We start from the raw sequence: 7,135 nt of genomic DNA, 5'->3' as shown, positions 1-7,135 counted from the left end.
CAGCCAGCAATTCAAGGAGAACATGCGGCTAAACATGTCACTCCCGGTCTGATTGGGGAGGGGCCCAGAGAAAACTACAGAGTCCGACATTGTTTTTGCAAAGTTACACACCGATTTAATGTTAATTTTAGTGACCTCCGATTGGCGTAACTGAGTGTCATTACTGCCGACGTGAATTACAATCTTACCAAATTTACGCTTAGCCTTAGCCAGCAATTTCAAATGTCCTTCGATGTCGCCTGCTCTGGCCCCCGGAAGACAATTTACAATGGTTGCTGGTGTCGCTAACTTCACATTTCTCAAAACAGAGTCGCCAATAACCAGAGTTTGATCCTCGGCGAGTGTATCGTCGAGTGGGGAAAAACGGTTAGAGATGTGAACGGGTTGACGGTGTACACGGGGCTTCTGTTTAGGGCTACGCTTCCTCCTCACAGTCACCCAGTCAGCCTGCTTTCCCGACTGCACGGGATCTGCCAGGGGGGAACTAACGGCGGCTAAGCTACCTTGGTCCGCACCGACTACAGGGGCCTGGCTAGCTGTAGAATTTTCCACGGTGCGGAGCCGAGCCTCCAATTCGCCCAGCCTGGCCTCCAAAGCTACGAATAAGCTGCACTTATTACAAGTACCGTTACTGCTAAAGGAGGCCGAGGAATAACTAAACATTTCACCCCAGAGCAGAAAAGTACAGGAGAGACAGGAGAGGCCGCCATGCTAAATCGGCTAAGAGCTAGTAGCTGCACTAAGCTAGCGGATTCCCAAAACACACAAAGTGAATGTGCAAATAATCCAGAGGTGATTCAGCAGAAGGAGTGCCCCAATCAAGGCACCAAACAGGCCATGAAGCAGCACAGGCAACGCACGACAACAGCGAACGCACGACAACGGTGCTAAATTAAAATAAAAAAATAATAAAATAAAAAAATAAAAACGAAAGCGTTAGCAAGCTAGTTAGCTTGCCAATGCTAATGAAAGTTAGCTGATAAAAGTGCTCCGTCGCGATGTTTCGACCGTTAGAGGTCTTCCTTAGGCGTTGGAGCACAGTAAAAAAGTTAAAAAAAGTAAAAAGGTAAAAAAGTAAAAAAGTCTTGAAAAAGACTGTTAGTTCAAGTCCAAAGCAGCAGGTAGCAGTCTCTGTGTAAACAGTCCCAACAGAGAGCCAAAATTCTGATGCAATCTCACTCCGAAGACCAAGTCTTCCAAACTTGCTCCATGAATCGATGCCGATCTGTGTGCTCAGATCAGCAACGACATCGACAGCGGGCGCCGTTCTTCCTCTCCCGCTCTCTGCCTCCGCTGCGCTTATTAAGTCTGCGGGCTCGTTAACGAGCTTGTAGGAGAGTGAGTTGGTAGGGAGGCACTATTTTATGTGTCAGCCTTTGATTAAAAATAAGAGACTCCTTTTCTCATCCTGTCGTAAGGATCATGTTGTATGGCTGGGGGGCCTGGCTGCCTTTTTGTTTCTGTCTTTTGGTTTTCCTTCCAGGTGGCTTGCATTTGGGACTGAGTGGCTGTGTAGCTGAGGTTATCAGGACCTCACCCTGATCACCTGCGGCTCGTCAGGACTCACAGCTGTGGTGCATCTATATGGATTGGAACATGGTGGCATTTAAGACTGGAGTATACAGTGTGTATTTGCCAGAGACTCGACCTTGTGACCAGACGGTGAGATCGTCGTCTCGGGAGCCATCTCATCATCAGTGGATGCAGAGAACGTCCAGGGTTTGATGCACGGTCTGTGAAAGAGGAGGGGGTGAGGTCTCACGCTCGTCAGCACACTTCCTGAGGTACGTTAGATTTTGTGACTAACATTTATACAGTCAGTAAATGTGGTGTCCCTCACACCTTTTTTATTGAGCTGTATGTTAGTCATGTATCGGCTTCCACTGCAGTGGAGTTTTGTGAACTGGATGTTCCATGCCTGCAGGTTGGGAAGCTGATTAGTAATCAAGCCAGGAAGTGTTTGCTGTTTGTACACCTTTAAGTGTTCTCTCTGTGTGTAGAGTGTGGACTCACATAATGGTTCCTTCTTTCACAGACTCGGTTTGTTGCGGCCACCTGGGGGGTGTCGGCGGGGTCCTTGGGTCCGAACAGCTTCTGGCTCCGGACCGTTAGCGCTGCTGGGCGCACCACGCCAGACCGCACTTTCTTTTGTTATTTTTTGTATCACTGTTATGTATTAAATTCAGTTAGCCTTTGTACCGTGCTCTGCTTATTTCATACTGGGTCCTTCAAACGCTGGTCGGTTCTCCGAGCTGCGTCCGACACATAACAGATCAAGTCAAATTGATTAGATTGAGACTGGGGCATTGTGGGTTGGCAGCATATTTAAAAGTGATTGGAAAACATCCAGATGGGTTGTGTCAGTGTGGTCAGTTGGAAAGTGTTCATCATGTTTTAATGTGCTGTCCTATGTATTCTAGTGATAGGCAGAAATTGTTTAAAGATTTGTCAGACTGTGGATTGACTGTGTTTTCTTTTAGGTCAATTTTTCTGAGAGCAGTTACTCGCATTTAGTGGACAAAGCTGTGATTAAGTTCCTCCATTCCACCAACCTCTATTTGAGAGTCTAACATAAGATAAAGTATTTAACTATCACCTGTGGGGGGCAGCATTATGCTATGCCCGTATAGCCTGCCGGAATCTATTAGAAGAAGAAGAAGAACGAGCTCGTTAACCGCCGACGCCCGTGTCTGCTTTGCAGCCGGTGTTGTGCCAGATTCAGCGCACAACACCGGCATCACCTCTGTCTACTGAATGGAGCTGCAGCACACTTGGCACAAGTCCTCAGATTACGCTCGCTGTTTTAATGCGAAGCGGCCGGTACACCTGTTGCTGCAGGGACAGACTTCTTGCGGCAAAATCCACAGCACCACACGTCTCAGCAATCGGAGCCCCAGAGCTCCATGGACGCTGAGAGAGGTTTATATATTTTTAATGACTGGGATTCTTTGCGGGTCTCGCCTCCATATCCCGTGATGGTACCGGAGGCGAAAGACAGTAGATTTTCATTGCGACACCACTCAATCAAACGGGCGTATGAAAAAGTCCCCCAAAATAATTTTCAAGCACAAATAAAGAAATGTGTACTCACCAAACGTGCCGCAAGACAATATGAAGTTTTAAAAAAGTAGATCCTTCCGTATAAGACAAGAAAAAGGTGCAGATGCAAACTGACGTAAATCCACAAATTACAATTGGCGCAATGCATGCTGGGAGAGGGTCTTGTCCGTGTTGTCTCGGCAGCGTCCATGATGAGAGGGACAATTTGCGGAGGGCTAAATGTTAGCTGTAAATTTGTCATTTTCAAATGAAGATTTCTCCGTTGAATGACAGATCTGGGCTTGCAGATTTACTTTACTACATTCAGAAGGATCTCATGTAAATGTAAGTAATTTTTTGTTCAAAATTCTGACTGCATTTTTTTCAATGCAGGTCTCCTTTAAATATGGTTGGCATACGCTGGCTAACTCATCAAGGTGTGACAGCTAGGGCCTTCAGGAATACTTCTCCTGTGAAGCCGATACAGGAAGTGTTGTATTTTTCCATTAGGGCAAGCAACTGGACACTTGCTTAACAAAACTTCTCAACATACATAAAGATATTAATTAGCAATGTAGCAGGAAGCAAACCCTCCAGTAAACACTTTCATCTCTATATAACTATATTTGTCAAAATAAAACTGGTTGTCAAATTAATGATCAATTGTAAATTCATCAAAGGGTGCAATATCTCTGTCATAGGAACATTTTATTATGTATTTTCATTTCACTACATGAAAATCATTGTTCAATAACGTTGGCCACTTCATTAAAACTTCTGCTTATGCAGAATTGGTTATTTTAAAATCTGTCTTTAAAATTCAAGGTTGCCAATTCTGCTGATCAGCGTTGGACTGCATTCAAGGTTTTACTACAGTTTGTGTCCATACAGACTACAGCAATAACACTGAATTATATTCAGCCTCACAGTCATCACCCTTCCAATGGGTTCACATTTTCTTTTTCAGACACTGCCTAAGGTTAGTATTTGCTCTCTGCCTTTGAAGATCCGGCAGCAGAGAGCGTCATGCAGCTCTTTGTCACAGCATGATCGAAGAAAATATTTGAGATCTCTCACACATTCCTCTTTTTGTCTGTCCACCCTCTCCAGTACACAGCATTTTTTGTATAGCTCAAACAACCTGAGACGGTGAGCCTGAAGCAATAACTCATCTGGAGCCATGCCAAAGAGAGAGACTGAAACACAAAGTTATTGAGAAGAAAGAATGCCAAAGAGATGAAGATAAAGGGAGAAGGAGACATAAGGTTCATTTTTAGTGGTGTGACTGGGACAGAGCCAACTTGTTGGACCTTATCCCGACATAAATTTGTGATGTATCCTGGTGCAGAAAAACATTCTGCCAAAAAGCAAAATAGAGAGAAATAAGAAGTTCATGCCACATAGCAAATGGACAAGGTTATCATGCAATACCATTTATGCTGATGATTGCAAAAATAAAAGTAATAACAATAACCTGTCTTACAGCCCACGTATTTCCACCTGCATAAAGTTTCAAAGACATCCATTTCAAAATTGTCACTACAATAATCAGAACTGGCACATTACTGAAGGAATCTGATTGTTCACAACAAAAGTATATTACTAAGTCTTTACAATGAGTAATTTATTTTTTAAAATTCTGTTATACTGAGCTGATGATCATCCTAACCTTTGTCACAGTATTAACCAAATCAAATCTGTGACTCCTCACAAAAATTAGACCACTTAGGGTCCTATCCCACAGGGCTGCGACTGTTGGAGACTAGTTGGATACACAATTTTGTGACCAAAAATGTGAATCAGCAACAAATCACAGTTTTTGTGTTACTGAATTGGTACAAATGACATATTACTGCATGCCATGAGGAACAGCCCTGTAAACAACAATAAAATAATATTAAATAAAAAAATAATAGTTAATAATAATTAATAATAACAACAAAGCCTAGCATGGCTTCACAGAGGAGAGAATGCAACAGGAAGACAACTGTGAATAAGGCACTCACTCACTTGAATGATTTCCTGCAGGATGAAATATGTAATGTCCAGTGGTCCACGGCATCAAAGAGTTCCTGACTGCCATCACCATGCATGGATTGTGCACGATCCCACCTACAGGATGACATATGTAATCTCCAGTGGGAAGAGCTCCTGGCTGTCACCATCACTAATGGATTGCACATGTCCTCCTGTGGACAGATTGCATCCTCGGTTCTCGGGAATGGCTATTATATGTCCACTGCTGTGCTGAAGCTCACCTCTATGTGCACACGTGCCTGTTGTGGTCCTCTACATAAAAATTTAAGATAATCCCAGCTACAGACAAGTGTGTCCAGCCCACTGACCACATGTGCATGCGGGCCAGCAGTTGAACTGCGACTACTGGACTCTGTCGGCCGCTTCCAGAAGCACTGTCTCTCTCCAATCATCTCCATGATTTTGGCCAGCTCCTAGGGCAGCTCGTGCATGTCTCTCATGGGGAATGTCAGATACTCATTTTGTCTCCAGTCACTCACAATGTTTCATCCATTGTCAACCGCTCCCAAAGTTCTCTCATGATTCCCGCACATTATGAGTTGCAGGGGTTACATTCAAAAGGCTTCCAGACTCCCAGAGTCTCGCGATGGCTCTGGGAGTGTGCACGACTGTGTGGTGAGGACCTTGTCACCTCACTACTTTGAAAGTTAAAAATTAAACAAATTCTCTCATAACTGCCATATGCACACTGTTGTAGGCCAGTGGGATAGTTCTTGTGCCTTTGTCCGTGACATTTGGTTGATAAACAAGTGTATGTTTCCTGCTCATGCTTGTGTCGTCCGAGGACATGGACAACACTTGCATATGCCACTGTTAACCTCCAAAACGTGAATCGGCTGCAAATCGTGAATTAGCCACAACTGTTAATTGCAAAATGTGAATACTGAAAAAATATCTCCCAAAACGTGAACGCGAGTTTCGCAAAACGTGAATATCATTCATGATATTTATATTTTTTTTTTTTCAGTTTAAGTAGATTATAGGTTTCAGTTTATCAATCAATCAATCAATCAATTTTTTATATAGCGCCAAATCACAACAAACAGTTGCTCCAAGGCGCTTTATATTGTAAGGCAAGGCCATACAATAATTATGTAAAACCCCAACGGTCAAAACGACCCCCTGTGAGCAAGCACTTGGCTACAGTGGGAAGGAAAAACTCCCTTTTAACAGGAAGAAACCTCCAGCAGAACCAGGCTCAGGGAGGGGCAGTCTTCTGCTGGGACTGGTTGGGGCTGAGGGAGAGAACCAGGAAAAAGACATGCTGTGGAGGGGAGCAGAGATCGATCACTAATGATTAAATGCAGAATGGTGCATACAGAGCAAAAAGAGAAAGAAACAGTGCATCATGGGAACCCCCCAGCAGTCTACGTCTATAGCAGCATAACTAAGGGATGGTTCAGGGTCACCTGATCCAGCCCTAACTATAAGCTTTAGCAAAAAGGAAAGTTTTAAGCCTAATCTTAAAAGTAGAGAGGGTGTCTGTCTCCCTGATCTGAATTGGGAGCTGGTTCCACAGGAGAGGAGCCTGAAAGCTGAAGGCTCTGCCTCCCATTCTACTCTTACAAACCCTAGGAACTACAAGTAAGCCTGCAGTCTGAGAGTGAAGCGCTCTATTGGGTGATATGGTACTACGAGGTCCCTAAGATAAGATGGGACCTGATTATTCAAAACCTTATAAGTAGAAGAAGAATTTTAAATTCTATTCTAGAATTAACAGGAAGCCAATGAAGAGAGGCCAATATGGATGAGATATGCTCTCTCCTTCTAGTCCCCGTCAGTACTCTAGCTGCAGCATTTTGAATTAACTGAAGGCTTTTTAGGGAACTTTTAGGACAACCTGATAATAAGAATTACAATCCAGCCTAGAGGAAATAAATGCATGAATTAGTTTTTCAGCATCACTCTGAGACAAGACCTTTCTGATTTTAGAGATATTGCGTAAATGCAAAAAAGCAGTCCTACATATTTGTTTAATATGCGCTTTGAATGACATATCCTGATCAAAAGTGACTCCAAGATTTCTCACAGTATTACTAGAGGTCAGGGTAATGCCATC

The sequence above is a fragment of the Thalassophryne amazonica genome, chromosome 4 (genome assembly GCF_902500255.1).
Source record: "Thalassophryne amazonica chromosome 4, fThaAma1.1, whole genome shotgun sequence".
NCBI classification, from domain to species: Eukaryota; Metazoa; Chordata; class Actinopteri; order Batrachoidiformes; family Batrachoididae; genus Thalassophryne; species Thalassophryne amazonica.
Note: the sequence above shows the minus strand (reverse complement) of the source record.